This window comes from Myxocyprinus asiaticus, chromosome 21 (assembly GCF_019703515.2).
Source record: "Myxocyprinus asiaticus isolate MX2 ecotype Aquarium Trade chromosome 21, UBuf_Myxa_2, whole genome shotgun sequence".
In the NCBI taxonomy this organism is placed as follows: domain Eukaryota; kingdom Metazoa; phylum Chordata; class Actinopteri; order Cypriniformes; family Catostomidae; genus Myxocyprinus; species Myxocyprinus asiaticus.
The window spans coordinates 9,402,052-9,418,663 of record NC_059364.1 but is presented as its reverse complement, the minus strand read 5'-3'; the positions used below and the strand labels follow the sequence as shown (position 1 = coordinate 9,418,663).

At 36.4% G+C, this 16,612-nt stretch overlaps 1 long non-coding RNA gene across 1 annotated transcript; it reads left to right on the top strand.

The window, feature by feature from the left end:
* The first annotated feature begins 689 nt into the window (after positions 1-689).
* On the top strand, positions 690-14,841 carry LOC127412266 (uncharacterized). The gene is made up of 3 exons (XR_007892398.1): positions 690-796; positions 12,581-12,842; positions 14,746-14,841. It is a non-coding gene; the product is annotated as an uncharacterized LOC127412266 (long non-coding RNA).
* Positions 14,842-16,612: the final 1,771 nt, after the last annotated feature.

The following is a 16,612-nucleotide window of genomic DNA, read 5'->3' as shown; positions in this document are numbered from 1 at the left end:
CATTTTCGGTTCATAAAACATCATTCTTTCTTCATCTCCAATAATCATGGTAAATAAATCTTGATATATACCTTTGCGTTCATTATCACTTTATGTAGGTAGAGATGACATTAAACATTGTGTCTGTAAAAATCGTGAAATTGTAAGATTGTCCCATCGTTGCAAAACAGATTTATTTACATCGAATCAGAAAAGAATATAACAACTAAAACTGAACAACATGTTATTTCAAGAAACAAAAATCTATTTTCCATTATGTTTGCTCCATTTCAGTTTAAAATTAGACCGATTTTTGTTACATTTCAACCTGACCAAATAGTACGCCTATTTCATTAAAAAAAAAAAACAACCTTGCTATTTTTAATTTTGCTGTTATCCGAAGCAAATTTGGAGGCCCATCGAAAATAACCTTAAAGTTACCCATTTGCATCGTTTAGGCCGTAGAGTTATGAAAAGCGACAGCAGAAAAAAAAAATGATACGGTTTATATTCCTTTTTTTTTCCATCCTGTATCTTAATCGATCACTTATATGTGAGGTGGACGCAGGAGACATGTTTGAGTGCGCAATGATGCGCAACGGTGTCTCTCTGAGCTCCTATTCAGGCGCCAGAGACAAAAGCCTGCCAGAGACTAAGAAGAAGGGGAAAGAAAAGGAAAGAGAGAGGAGATTATCTCATCCGTTAGCTATCAACAGTGCTGTTTAGATCAGCTTTGTGTCCTCCCGTCCCAAGACTAATGGCTCAGAAGGAAAGTCGGAGAGGAGGGGTTCTAGCTTTTCACTTACCGAATGGCAAGGTACATTATTTTTCATGGTATTTGTTGTCATTTGAGCAGTATCGTGGCCCTGATTTATTACAATAAGGATTTGATGCTGATATCTTATCTCTGTTGTTGGAGAGCATTGCGCTTAGGGGAGTGGGCCATGTTACACAGGCTGATATTACAGTCAAATTACTGGTCATACAGGCAGTGGGCCTAACCGGCTCTGAATCTTGTTTTGGTGTGATTTATTGCAGGTTCATGAAATGCTTTAGATACTGCCACCATGGGAAGGATCAGCTCAAAAGTTGTTTTTTTTTTATCAGCACCACTTATCGGTCTGAGTCACGGTTTTCAAAAACTCTGTTCATATATCATGATCATTCCACGTGTGCTGACAAAATGACAAATTGCATAAACTCCATAGAATATTTGGTCATGGTTTGTAGGCATAACATGGATTTCACTTGCTCTCACTGAGCTAAATGTCAAGACTCTTGGTTTTTGAAAGAACATTAGCTGAATTACCCAATGGTTTGGCCATCCTCATGCATAATGCACAGAGAAGCAGAGGGAGAATAGCATTATAATAATAATATCTTAATGGTGGTACCAGCTATAGTTTAGGTCAGGCTACTATATATAGATGATTATCTAATAATTATACAGACCCATGATTAGAGCTGGGGATAATGTCCGATCACAGAATTGAAACGCTGTTGCAGATTTGTATCTGGCCAGGAGTTGATCTTTGCCCCACACACGTGTTTTGTCTGTTTAATAGCACCATTAGGATGAGGAGAGTCTCAGTCAAGCATGAAGCCAAGCTGACCGTGAAGAGCGCACGACTCTCTTCTGGGGTCTCCAGTATCCTGATGGATTGACATATTGATGATATCAACTTCAGAAAAAAAATAAATAAATAAAATAAATAATACAATTAAAAACACCTACTGAAACGATTCCGTTTACCTGTATGCATTATATATAATATTATGGATGTTATACAAATATTATACAAAAGTAAACTTTTCAATTCACTGTTGATAGCCTACATTATAATTTCCAACATGCGTCTTATCGTTATGTGACAGAAATTAATTAAGCAAAATATAATAATAATAATAATAATAATAATAATAATAATAATACATTACAATTATTTTACGAACCCTCGTTGGGCATGAATTCAAGTTTTTTTTTTTGTCTTTTTTTTTCGGTCTCAGTTTTGAAAACATTTTTGCACCCGTAATATGTTAGAAAATGCGGCAAATGAAAGTCGAAAAAAGAGTATTATCCTATTACTGTTTTCCGTCTCCTGTTAACATGAAAAAGAGCGTGAAAGAGCAAAAAAGAGGTCCACTCTCAAAACTTTAACCCTCCAAAATAAATAATAGTTTGTGTTCATTAATTCATTATTTTGAGCCGCATTTTAATACTTTATTTATATTTGAATTACAGCCTATATTTATTGATTTGCCTATTTCTGTAAACCATGTCGGTCTATTATGTCTCTTAAGCTTTTTAATAGATCACATTGCCTTAATGGATTAGACTGCTCTGGGGGAAAAAAAATAGCCTATTATAAGATTTTCTTCGTCGTAAACATAGGCAATTGCCTATATTACACATACAGTATATTTGATATACTTATGCACGATTTAGTGTATTATCGACAATTCCTTTTTTTATTTATTTTTTTTAATTTTTTTTAGATACAGCTCTATATGGCTGTAAGGATTTTGCATTTTGAGTGTCACAGCTCGAGTAACTATTTCGAAGCTGTAAAACAAAACAAAACATGTAGGCCTATGTATAGGCTAAACGTGACTCTGTTTCTCACTTCGTATCACTTCTTGACACTTTTCATTTTAATAAGTACATTTTTGTGCAAAGTATGATTCTATATATATTTTTAAGACGCCCAGTCGTTCTAAATTAAACGAATTAATGTATGTCATCTGCAAGAGACGCATTTCCTTTAATAGTCATTAAATTAACGGCATATTATCCAGACTCCGGTGCTGCTGACAGTTTTACTGTGCAGTACCACTTGTTGTCAGTTTAGTCATTATCTGTCACACACATCCTCTATAGCTACATGTATATTCATAATAATAATAATAATAATAATGTTGCTTTCCATTGATCGCTCATTTTGTCCTTACTATATTTTCATATTGCACATATATTTTCCGTCTATAATTTTTTTTCGCCTTTTTGAGAGCTAAACGCTATCATTTGGGTTGGAAAACGCGCCATCTTCACCTATTGCGGTTATAACAGCACATCAAACTCTAAACTCTGTCCATCTTTTACCATCAAGTGACATTTAGGCCTATCTTAAATTATCCCAGCTCCAAAAATATTTTCTTTTGTTTAAATCTGATATATTGAAATATATGTAAAACATACATTATAGGTTATGTACGTTCATGTATGATTTTGTACATATATGTAACACATACTTTCTCAGATAATAGTGTAATCTGACGATTTACATATATTCCCAAATATATGAACTATACATACAGTTGAAGTCAGAAGTTTACATACAACCTTAGCCAAATACATTTAAACTCAGTTTTTCACAATTCCTGACATTTAATTGTGGAAAGCATTCCCTGTCTTAGGTCAGTTAGGATCACTACTTTAAGAATGTGAAATGTCAGAATAATAGTAGAGTGAATGATGTATTTCAGCTTTTTTTGCTTTCAACACATTCCCAGTGGGTCAGAAATGTACATACACTTTGTTAGTATTTGTTAGCATTGCCTTTAAATTGTTTAACTGGGGTCAAACATTTTGGTTAGCCTTCCACAAGCTTCTCACAATAAGTTGCTGGAATTTTGGCCCATTCCTCCAGACAGAACTGGTGTGACTGAGTCAGGTTTGTAGGCCTCCTTGCGTGTTGTCCTTAAGCCATTTTGCCACAACTTTGGAGGTATGCTTGGGGTCATTGTCCTTTTGGAAGACCCATTTGCAACCGAGCTTTAACTTCCTGGCTGATGTCTTAAGATGTTGCTTCAATATATCCACATAATTTTCCTTCCTCATAATGCCATCTTTTTTTATGATGTGCACCAGTCCCTCCTGCAGCAAAGCACCCCCACAACATGATGTTGCCTCCCTCATGCTTCACGGTTGGGATGGTGTTCTTCGGCTTGCAAGCCTCACCCTTTTTCCTCCAAACATAACGATGGTCATTATGGCCAAACAGTTCAATTTTTGTTTCATCAGACCAGAGGACATTTCTCCAAAAAGTAAAATATTTGTCCCCACGTGCACTTTCAAACTGTGGCTTCTTCCTTGCTGAGCAGCCTTTCAGGTTATGTCAATATAGGACTAATTTTACTGTGGATATAGATACTTGTCTTCACAAGGTCCTTTGCTGTTGTTCTGGGATTGATTAGCACTTTTTGCACCAAACTACGTTCATCTCTAGAAGACAGAATGTGTCTCCTTCCTGAGCAGTATGATGGCTGCATGGTCCCATGGTGTTTATAGTTGCATACTACTGTTTGTACAGATGAACGTGGTACCTTCAGGCATTTGGAAATTGCTCCCAAGGATGAACCAGACTTGTGGAGGTCCACAATCTTTTTTCTGAGGTCTTGGCTGATTTCTTTTGATTTTCTAATGATGTCAAGCAAAGAGGCACTGATTTTGAAGGTAGGCCTTAAAATACATCCACAGGTACACCACAAATTGACTCCAATTAGCCAATTAGTCTATCAGAAGCTAATTGACTAATTGCCTAAAGGTTTGACAATATTTTCTGGAATCTTCCAAGCTGCTTAAAGGCACAGTTAACTTAGTGTATGTAAACTTCTGACTCACTGGAATTGTGATAAAGTCAATTAAAAATGAAACAATCTGTCTGTAAACAATTGTTGGAAAAATTACTCATGTCATGCACAAAGTAGATGTCCTAAACGACTTGCCATAACTATAGTTTGCTAATATGAAATCTGTGGAGTGGTTAGAAAATTAGTTTTAATGACTTCAACCTAAGTGTATGTAAACTTCTGACTTCAACTGTATGTGTGCATGTGTGTTCTATATGGCCATATCAAATTTCTTTCTCATTATAATTAATTTAATTTTGATAAACAGAAGCACAATATTTTCGCCTCTGGCCCTCAGCTAGTACCCAACAAAGCTAGTCCCCCCCCCCCCAATACTAAAATGATTGCGTGCAGATGCCAGTCCTAAAAAAAAAAAAGAAAACGATTTTAAGTCCATGTTTATATGAAGGAAGAGCCTGTTTCCTGGACCTAACAAAACCCAGGCCTGAGTACCATGACAGTGAGGCGGTCAGCAGAGGGAGGGAGAGGCCAATCTTCATCTTCATCTGGACACTGACTAAGGCTAGCTGTGGAGGTAACAGAAGGGCCTGCGTCTTTTCTGACCATTAAATGCTAATTTAGATCACAGCATTCTGTGCAAACTCAAGCATTGAACACTGTAAATGTCAGGACACTGTTGTTTAGGGTTATATCCCATGTCATATGAGAAAAGATTATAAAAGTGGCAGAACAAGAAACTAATATCACTTCATTTGTTCCATGAAATATGGGCTTTCTCTGTTTTTTCTTTCACACAAAATATGTTTATAAATTCTGACTTGAGTGAGAATGTTTCAGATTACAGTCTTGCTCCGTAAATATGATCATATTTACCACTTTTTTCTCAAGACGACTTAAGGCCGTAAACCCAAAAACGACCATTTTAACAACTTTACAGCTCAACTAATACACAAGTTTTAACAGTAGATTTAATATAAGTGCTTTTATAAAATTTGAAGCTTCACATTTCTGCCTTTAAATCCTCCAAAAATTGGCCCCATTCACTCCCATTGTAAGTGCCTCACTGTAACCTCGATTTTTGCTTTTTTTTAAAGAAAAGGAAGGACTAGTCGAAATGATTATTATTTTTTTTAATTTATTTATTTATTTTTTTTGTGGTAATCAATATTATGCCACAAATGCTGTTGATTGAGCTTAACTCAGTGCTTTTCCTATAATATTCCTTTAAATTCTGCTTAGAATATCATAGCTCTTTATCCACCTCACATAGTAAAGTCTCGTTTACAGTGGTCAGCCACCAGGAGAAAGTTTCCTCACACGTTTCTCATTGCTACCCAGAAAACCGTCCATATATACAGAATGCATATCTGAGGAGATGCAGATCCTGTTAGGTCCCGGAAGGTGAGTCTTATCAGCTCCTGGTTTCAGACTGTGTGCTGCGCCAGGCCTTGAGACCTCGCCGGCACCATTGTGCATCTGACCCAGCTGTATGAATGATAGCCTTCCCTGTTTCTGCCTCAGACGGGGAGGAAAGGAGGAGGCGAGGTAGGGGCCTGTGCTCCAACACCAGACATTCTCTGTCACACCAGAGCTCTGAGTTAGGGAGGTCTGGTCTGGGAGCACGCTGACGGAAGTCAGGCTAGGAGAAATCCACAGTGCTTGCTCCCCCCTCCTGGGACTAATAAATTAGACAGCTGTATTTTCCCTCATGGCCTTAACCCCGCAGGTGTGTGTTTGTATACATGTGTGCAAATTACTGAGCGTTTAGCCCGTAATGTGTGTGACCTATGCTGTGGGTAATGTGGTGAGAGAGGAAGGCTGAAACCTAAATAACGCCGACCTCTCGATTACAAAAGACAGGGATGATTAAGATACAGTGTCGCTACATGAAACTACCATCTTACAGTGGGATGTGAAAGGCTAGATTTCCTCTTTTTTTGTCTAAACATTCCCTGGGCTGTGCCAGAGAGGCAAAAATAAAAGGAAAGGTTGCTACGAGTTCATCTGACCGCTGGTATGTGCACAGTTTACAAAGATTGTCATTCAAACAATAATACAATAAATTTTATTCAGATTTATATGTTGTTCAGTTGTGGATGCACACCACATGACCTCCCACTGGATAAACATGTTGCGAGCAGGGAGTCTGTGTTACTCAGAGCAGCCAGTGTGGCGTCTCCCATCAAACTGACAATTTGTTTCTATTCAACCGTGAGTTCCCATTCATATGCTGTCGCAGCTGTAAATAAAGTGGAAGTTCATTTCTGCTCTTACATTTTCCTTGGTAATTCGCTGTTTGAAATGCTTCATTTCTGCTGGGAAAAATACAATCCTGGCCAGCCCCTGTGAATCCCTTATTTTCTGAAAAAGAGAAGGGTAACACACAGTACATAACAGATGCGTACTGCTGATCATTCAACAATTAATGATTATTATTTATTATCATATGAAAGTTGAAAAGACTCTGCACTTGTGCAGATCTGATTTATTGCCTTAAATGTATATTTGCTTGACTTGTTATTCTTTTCACTAAGTAAAAAAAGTGGCAGTGACTTATTGTCAGTGTGTAGGACGAAAAGAGAAGATCTCAGAAGTATTCATAGCAGGCATGTAACAACTTGCAATATTCCATGGCGCTAAGTTGTCAGGCACTGTGATTGCTATGGATTTCTTGCACTGCCGTGACTTTACTTTTTATTACTTAATAATCTGAAGCATTAGGGTGCTACATTTATAATCTCTGCTAACATAATTCATGTGGTTCCTTGTAAAATCTGCTTTGCAAATATTTGTGCGATTACACATTTGTTTAACATCTGTCAGAGCTGCAAATGCAAACAAGCATAATGGTGCAGTTATTGCACAGTATCCAACTGATTTCACAACCTCCAAGAAACATCTCTTTAAGAGACATAGCTTGTTGTGTTTACATATATTTTTATGAGCAACAATATCCTGACATTCTTACAAAGGGTCTAAATCTGGTGACTAGACAGATGCGTGTATCAGCTGTGTTTCTGCTGACATTGACATGTTTGTGGTGAAGTATGAATTAAGACAATGTTCGTGCTGCTCTTTCGTGTATGTTTATTTGTTCTTTTCAGTAAGATGTAAACCAGTTGGTAGCAGCAGGCTCGTAGACATGAGGTTGCACTTCCTCCTATTGTTTAAAATCGAAAAGTGCTCAAGGTCTCTCTTGTCACAATTGTAAGAACAGAACCATCTGTTCTGTATGTAGACCTGCATTTACATATCTGTATTCTGCTACAATGAAAGTAATAGCAAATATGCTTTCGCCTTTAAATAGGGTGTGACATGTTCTATTTGTATTCAACTATAATGGATTACTGTATTTCCCCTGAGCAATGACACACTAATCACACTTACAGTAACATCACTTAAAGGAATATTCCGGGTTCAATACAAGTTAAGTTCAATCGACAGCATTCTTGGCATAATGTTGATAACCACAAAAAATTATTTCGACTCATCCCTCCTTTTCTTTACAAAGATCAAAAATCGATGTTACAGTAAGGCAGTTACAATGGATTAAGTGGGGAAAATTGTTGGAGAGTTTTAAAGTCAGAAATGTGAAGCTTATAATTTTTTATAAAAGCACTTAAATGAATTCTTCTGTTAAAACGTGTGTATTATTTGAACTTTAAAGTTGTTTTTACAGTTGTTTTAGGGTTTAGGGCAACAAAGTTGTAAAACTGGATATAACTTTACACAGAAAAGGTTAGTAAGCGATTTTATAACACTAAAATCATGTTAACACGCATATTGTCTTGTGCCTATACTTTTGAAACACAGCATATTTTAACGTTTACGGATTGGCCCCATTCACTTCCATTCTAAGTGCCTCACTGGAACCCAGATTTTTTGCTTTGTTTAAAGAAAAGAAGTAACAAGTAGAAATAATTTGTTTGTGGTAATCAACATTATGCCACAAATGCTGTCAATTGTGCTTAACTTGTATTGAACCTGGAATATTTCTTTAAACGTCAGTTCATTCATACTGAGATAAAGGGCCATAATCACATCAAATACCTCCAATATTTAGATTAGGGCTTGATATGGGTTGTTCAATAGTTGTTTCCTAAACAATACATTTGGTCTCCCCAAAGTTACATCCTTGATGAGATATAAGTTTCAGTGCTGTCAGCTGAAATACAGTGGTCCCCAAAAAGTATTTGGACACTTAAACCACTCTTAAATATGCATGAATGTCATTGCATTAACTACAGTTGATTTAAACCTAGCGAACATAATTTTTGGTAAAATGCTTTGCTTGAAAAGTGTGCTTGTGCTATCTTTCTTTAAAAATAAATGCCAACTGGTTTGATATTTTGTGTAATGCAAAATATTTTTTATAAATTTTTAAGTGTGGCTTAAAGGAATATTTACAAATGCTGTCCCTCCTTTTCTTTAAAGAAAGCAAAAATTTGGGTTACGGTGAGGCACTTAAAATGGAAGTGAATTGGGGACCAATCCGCAAACGTTAAAATACTCACTATTTCAAAAGTATAGCCACAAGACAAACAATATGCATGTTAACATGAGTTTAGTGTGATATTATTGCTTATTAACATTTTATATGTATAAAAAAACTAGGTGTATCCGTGTAGCAATTTAAACACTTTCCAGCTCAAATAGTAGATTATCAGAAGAATGAATAATTTTTTTTATAACTTTTTATCCCCTTTTTGTCCCCAATTTGGAATGCCCAATTCCCACTACTTAGTAGGTCCTCATGGTGATGCGGTTACTCACCTCAGTCCGGGTGGCGGAGGACAAGTCTCAGCTGCCTCCCGCTTCTGAGACCGTCAATCCACGCATCTTATCACGTGGCTCGTTGTGCATGACACCGCGGAGACTCCCAGCATGTGGAGGCTCATGCTACTCTCCGCGATCCACGCACAACTTACCAAGCGCCCCATTGAGAGCGAGAACCATGAGGAGGTTACCATATGTGACTCTACCCTCCCTTGCAACCGGGCCAATTTGGTTGCTTAGGAGACCTGGCTGGAGTCACTCAGCACGCCCTGGATGCGAACTCGCGACCCCAGGGGTGGTAGTCAGCGTCAATACTCGCTGAGCTACCCAGGCCCCCCAATGTAAGTGCTTTAATAAAATTAAAAACTTAACATTTCTGCCTTTAAATCTTTCAAAAATGGGCCCCATTTCCTTCCATTGTAAGTGCCTCACTGTAACCTCATAACATGCCCACTCTGGATCATAAGAGGGTCTGTGCCTACATTTTTTTCCTGCTATCTTTTTTCTTTCTCTCTCTCATGATATTTAACCTGGCCTACTTACCGAGCTCCATCTAGCTGATCTCAGTCGGTCTTCTTAATGACAATGTCTCAGGCCCATAGACACATTCCACATAACTTAGAATGCAATGGAGGAAAACATGGTGGTCTTTCAGTCAACTCCATCAAACCGAATTGGTGAAACTGGCAACAGAAAAGAAAATAACTGACATGGAGTTTAAAAAAAGGCCCTCACTCAGCGAGGTGCGCTGACCTGTGGCAGAGAGGCTAATGTAACACACGAACAACACAAGAAGGTCTTGCACTGGAATGCCGCTCTGTGTACATGTTTGGTATGAGTTGCTGACGTTCCGTCATGGTCCATGCTTGTTTTTGAAGTCAAGAAGACTTCTCAAATTCTACTTTTTGGGCACTATGTTCGTGTACATTAGTTGGCTTTTTGAGGTTCAGAAACAGAGAAATGGAGGAGATCGATTTGGCTCTGGTTTTGCGAAACTATTCAGAACTACAATTGAATGAATACTTCAAGAATATTGAACATTATGTTGTGTCCATTAGAAATGAGCTGATCCATATGGCTTTGGTTTTGTTTACAGTAATATAGCAGGCCATATCTGTTAAAGGAATGTTCCAGGATCAGTTCAACCGACAGCCTTTGTGGCATAATGTTGATTACCACAAAATATTATTCCAGTTGCCCTCGTTTATTCCTTACAATGGAAGTGAATGGGGCCAGTCCATTAATGTTAAAATAGACAATGTTTCAAAAGTATAACCACTTTTTATAAGTTATAAACATTATCTAAGCATGATTTTAGTGTGATAGAATCACTTACCTTATCTGTGTAAAGTTATATTCAATATTACAACTTCGTTGCCATGAACATGTAACATCGGTAAACCCTGGTAAACCGTTTTATCACACTAAAAACATATTAACATGTATAATGTTTATGTCTTGTGGCTATACTTTTGAAACCGTGTGTATTTTAATGTTTATGGACTGGCCCCATTCACTTCCAATGCCTTGCTGTAACTGTGAATATTTTGCTTTTTTAATATAAACAAGGGACGTGTCTAAATTATTTTTTGTGTGGAAATCTGGATTATGCTACAAGTGCTGTCGATTGAGCTTAACTTGTATTCAACCCGATACAAATGGTACAGTGTTTTTACATTTGTTGGGTCTAGTCGCAAACCTTGATCATTACGCAGAATTCTATATGACTTTCTTTTTTAATATGTTGTTGTGTTTTTTATGTATGACAAAATATATGCAAAACATGGCTGACCTCTGCGATATATATATATATATATATATATATAAACTATATGGCCAATAGTTTGTGGACACCATATGTGCTTGATGAATATTTGATTTCAAAACCTTAGGCATCAATTTCCCCCTTTGCTGTAATAACAGCTTCCACTCTTTTGGGAAGGCTTTCCACTATACTGTATGTAGTAACATGGCTGCAGGGATTTGCGCTCATTCAGACACAAGGCTATCAGTGAGGTCAGGAACTGATGTTGATCGATGGGGCCTGACTTACAGTTGCTGCTCCAGTTCACCCCAAAAGTGATCAGTGGGGTTCAGGTCTGGGCTTTGTGCAGGCCAGTCAATTTCTTCCACGCCAGACACAGTAAACCATTTCTTTATGGACCTCACTTTGTTCACAGGGGCATTGTCATGCTGGAACAGAAAAGGGCTATCCCCAAACAGTTGCCACAAATTTGGAAACACACAAAGCCCAAGCCATTACATAAAGAAACATTAAGAATTTTCTTTACTGGATTTAATGGAGTAACCAAATTCGTTAATTAGAAGAGGGTGTCCACCAACTTTTGGCCATATAGTGTATATATATATATATATATATATATATATATATATATATATATATATACACATATATACACTATCGGTCAAAAGTTTTGAAACACCGAAATGTTTCTCATGATCTTAAAAATCTTTTGATCTGAAGGCTTATGCTTAAATGTTTGAAATTAGTTTTGTAGACAAAAATATAATTGTGCCACCATATTAATTTATTTCATTATATATCTAAAATTTAATTTAAAAAAATTAAAAAAAGTTTTTGAAATTGATGACTTGGACCAAATAATAACGAAAAGCAGCCAATAAGTGCCCAACATAGATGGGAACTCCTTCAATACTGTTTAAAAAGCATCCCAGGTTGATACCTCAAGTTGGTTGAGAAAATGTCAAGAGTACATGTATGCAAATTCTAGGCAAAGGGTGACTACTTTGAAGATGCTAAAATATAACACAGTTTTGATTTATTTTGGATTTTGTTTAGTCACAACATAATTCCCATAGTTCCATTTATGTTATTCCATAGTTTTAATGACTTTACTATTATTCTAAAATGTTAAAACAATTTTTTTTTAAATAAAGAATGAGTAAATGTTTCAAAACTTTTGACCGGTAGTGTATACACACACACACACACACACACACACACACACACACACACACACACACACACACACACACACACAGTATATATAACTGCATATATAAACAAAGTGTTTGCTGATATTATTGTAGAAATGTTACAGTGTTATTATATTTGTTGGGTCATGTCTCTTTGATATGGTATTAGCCGACTTTTTTGACTTAAGCAGATAATGATTCCCCAGGAGGCACTGTGTCATACACTTCTGTGATTTCTGTTTCTCTCTCTCTCTCTCTCTCTCTGTCTGTCCCCCAGGCCAACAAACCTTGTGCTGGAAGCTTCAAATCCCATAATTACAAAGCTGACAGTTAACACACAGGTAAGCTACCCTTACTGACTGGCAAAGAATGCAAACATCTTCTCCATGCGGCTGAGAGACGGGGGAGATGGAGGTTATGGTGCAGGTGCAGGAGTTGCCCCTCCACATCTCCTGGGGTTGTGGGGGCATACAGATCCATGACAGATCGGTCTAACCTACACACAACAGAGAGATGGAGTTGTTATAATACCCTTAAAGGTATTGTGTATTATTTAAATATTCTGAATCATCTTATCAAGTATCTGCTGTGAGCATTACGTAGGCTATGATGGAATGTTTTATTGGAAAATTGAGCAACAGAGGAAATCTCAAGAATTTGCAAAGTACTTTTCACTATATAACCTATAATTTGCTCACTTTCTCAACACACTAAAAAAACAAACAAACAAACAAAAAAAAACAAACAAAAAAACAATCACAGTATACTTGAAATACAGGTCTGGCTTGTGTATGCCGTAGGTGATTTGAGTTTGATAAGTTATCTGATGGTGCTGTCACTAACTATCTAAGAGGGAGATGGCACTTTCATTTCTTTTCAGGATCATATCTTTCACTAATAGCAGGTCAGAAAAAAAAAAGTAAATATGATCTCTGAGGCTGATGAAATATTTCCCTTATAAGGATGCACTTAGGGTAGACAACTAGGTGTGGCTGTCCAATAAAACACCTACCTATACTGACAGTTAAAAAAAAAAAAAAACTAAAGAAAATAGTCACAAATAAAATATGCAAAACTCTTCTTTAAATTGAAATCTTTTATGGTCAGGCTTTACAGCTAACTGAAAAGATTAATTAGCCAAGCTGCTGACAAACCAATGACGGACAAGAAAAGACAAAAATGAAGCAGCAAGGGAAAATACACCATAGAATGTAGTCCTTTATGCTCATGTTTCCCTCTTCCCTCCCTCGACTTGAATTACGTTTCTAATAGCGACTTCAAAACAGCTCATGATAAGGTTTCCTTAGTGGACAGTAGCAAAGCTTTGACCGCCCCCATGTGGTCTTGCCAGGACATGACATGCGCATTAGTTTTGTTTCGTTTTTCAAATTTATAATGATATATCAATGGTAAATACAAAAGTATTATTTTTGCTAATTAAAATAAAATATGAACATTTTAACATTAAAAAAATGTATAGGCTAATTTTTGAAAGCCTTAATGTGTTAAGGTCAGTATTGCAGAAACCAATATGAAAATGCCTTTGTGCTGTTATCATTTTGTGGATGTAATACTTTGCTAAAATAATTAAAAGGTTTAAATATTTTTTTTTTCTAACATGGACCTTCAATATATAGCAAGATATTGTGTATTTAAAAATCTATTATGAATTTTCACATGCAGAATTGTGATTTAAACATTCGTTTTGGATGCCTGTTTTCAGGAAAATCAACTCAAACTCATTAGTTGATTACAATTTCTTTTTCTTTGCAAATATACATATAAAAAATATTATACATATATAAAAATATATATAAAAAAGATTGTCTTTTGCAATTATACTTTGGAAATATGCATTTCCATCCGCAGAACTGCTGCTCACTGGATGTTTTTTGTTTTTAACATCATTCTGAATAATCTCTAGAGACTGTTATATGTGAAAATCCCAGGAGATCAGCAGTTACAGAAATACTCAAACCAGCCCAACTGGCACCAACAATCATGCCACGGTCCAAATCACTGAGATCACATTTTTCCCCATTCTGATGGTTGATGTGAACATTAGCTGAAGCTTCTGACCCGTATATGCATGATTTTATGCACTACACTGCTGTCAAACGATTGGCTGATTAGATAATTGCATGAATGATTGTTGGTGCCAGACGGGCTGGTTTGAGTATTTCTGTATCTGCTGATCTCCTGGGATTTTCACGCACAACAGTCTCTAGAATATACTCAGAATGGTGCCAAAAACAAAAAAACATCCAGTGAGTGGCAGTTCTGCGGATGGAAATGCCTTGTTGATGAGAGAGGTCAACAGAGAATGACCAGACTGGGTCAAACTGACAAAGTCTACGGTAACTGCTCTGTACAATTTTGGTGAGAAGAATAGCATCTCAGAATGGTTTTGATTTTGATTTTTTATCTGTTGGTATTTGATAGAGTCCATGATGCCATGTATCCGAACAAGATGTACAAGACCTCTGGCAGAAAAACAGCCCCACAACATTCAAGATGCAGCACCACATTTAACCGTAGGCATTGGGTACTTCTTCATCTCATGTGCGCCAAAACCATCTCTGGTGTTTGCTGCCAAATAGCTCTTTTTTTGTTTCATCTGACCATAAAATCCGGTCGCATTTGAAGTTCCAGTAGTGTCTGGCAAACGGAAGACGCTTGAGTTTGTTGTTGGATGAGAGCAGAGGCTTTTTTTTTTTTTCCTTGAAACCCTCCCAAACAAATTGTGGTGATGTAGGTGATGTCTGATTTTTTTTTTTTTTTTTACTTTCTGACCCCAAGACCCAGCTAATTTCTGCAGTTCTCCAGCTGTGATCCTTGGGAATTCTTTGGCTACTTGAACCATCCTCCTCACTGTGCTTGGAGACAATATAGACACACGTCCTTTTCCAGGCCAATTCTTAACATCTCCAGTTGACTGGAACTTCTTAATTATTAGTATTCCATTTCAATGCGTTGGCTATTTTTTTATTGACACTTCCCATTTTTTGAAGCTCAACAACGTTTTGCCACACATCAGAACTATATCCTTTAGTCTAACCCACTGTGATTGATGATTAAGGGAATTTGGCCTGTGTGTTACCTCATATTTATACCCCTGTGAAACAGGAAGTCATGGCTGAACAATTTCAACTTCCTAGTCACTCAGGTGCACTAAAAAAAATTAAAATATGAATGGGAATATACTTCAGATATTTTTTTACTCATAATTTCTAAGGGTGCCAATAATTGTGGCCAACCTGTTTTGAAGAAAAATATTTATGTAATAATGAGATATTTCCCATCTTTCAATTGTTTTACTTGAAGTTTTTGAATGAAAGATAAAAAAAAAAAAAAAAAAAAAAAAAATTTCACAGCCTTCTTTGCTCATATTTACCAAGGGTAACAAGGGTGTGTATACGCACGCACACACACACACACACACACACACACACACACACACACACACACACACACTCTATATATACTGGAGAAGTAGGCTACATCAATCCACAGCTGATGAGAGTTTGACTGGGTGGTCAAGAGGTGACATTTCGCCCTAAGATTTAAAGTAGGCTAATATGTACCTTAACATGAATATATGTCAAAATATTACTGTATCCAAGAAACATGGGATGCTATATGAGATTTCAAGAAGACAACAGGATTTTATTATTATTATTATTATTATTATTATTATCAATAATAATAATAATAATAATAGTAATAATAATAATAATAATGCAGAGGCTATTTGCACTAAGTATAAATAGCAACATCCTTGCACTAAATGCAGATAGTGTTAGACAGATACTATTTGCACCTAATTAAATACTAACAGGGCATCACTGCAGTGTGTTTATTCAGAGTCCCACAGACACCCCAACCTATCACTGCGAGGAAATCAACCTTTATATTCATTGTATTTATTATTATAAGCAGTATTAAAGAAAAATATTAAAAGTGGAGACAGGAAACAGGATGGGGAAAACTGGGTCAAAAGGAGGACTAGAACCCAGGTCATCTGCATAGAAAAAGTACATTCACACTATCTTATCACACTAAACCATTGTACAGACACATTAAGAGCAGTTTGTTTTTAATTTATTTGCTTGCTCCAGACTATTTCAATGCAAATAACTTCACTGTGTGGCAGGTATATATACCTAGTGCAAATAGTCAATCTGTGATAATGTTCATAATAATAATAATAATAATAATAATAATAATAATAATAATAATAATGTTATATTCTTGATATTATTGAAGTTTCTAATGCTTTCTATTTTTAATACGCTGAGATGCAAGCAAA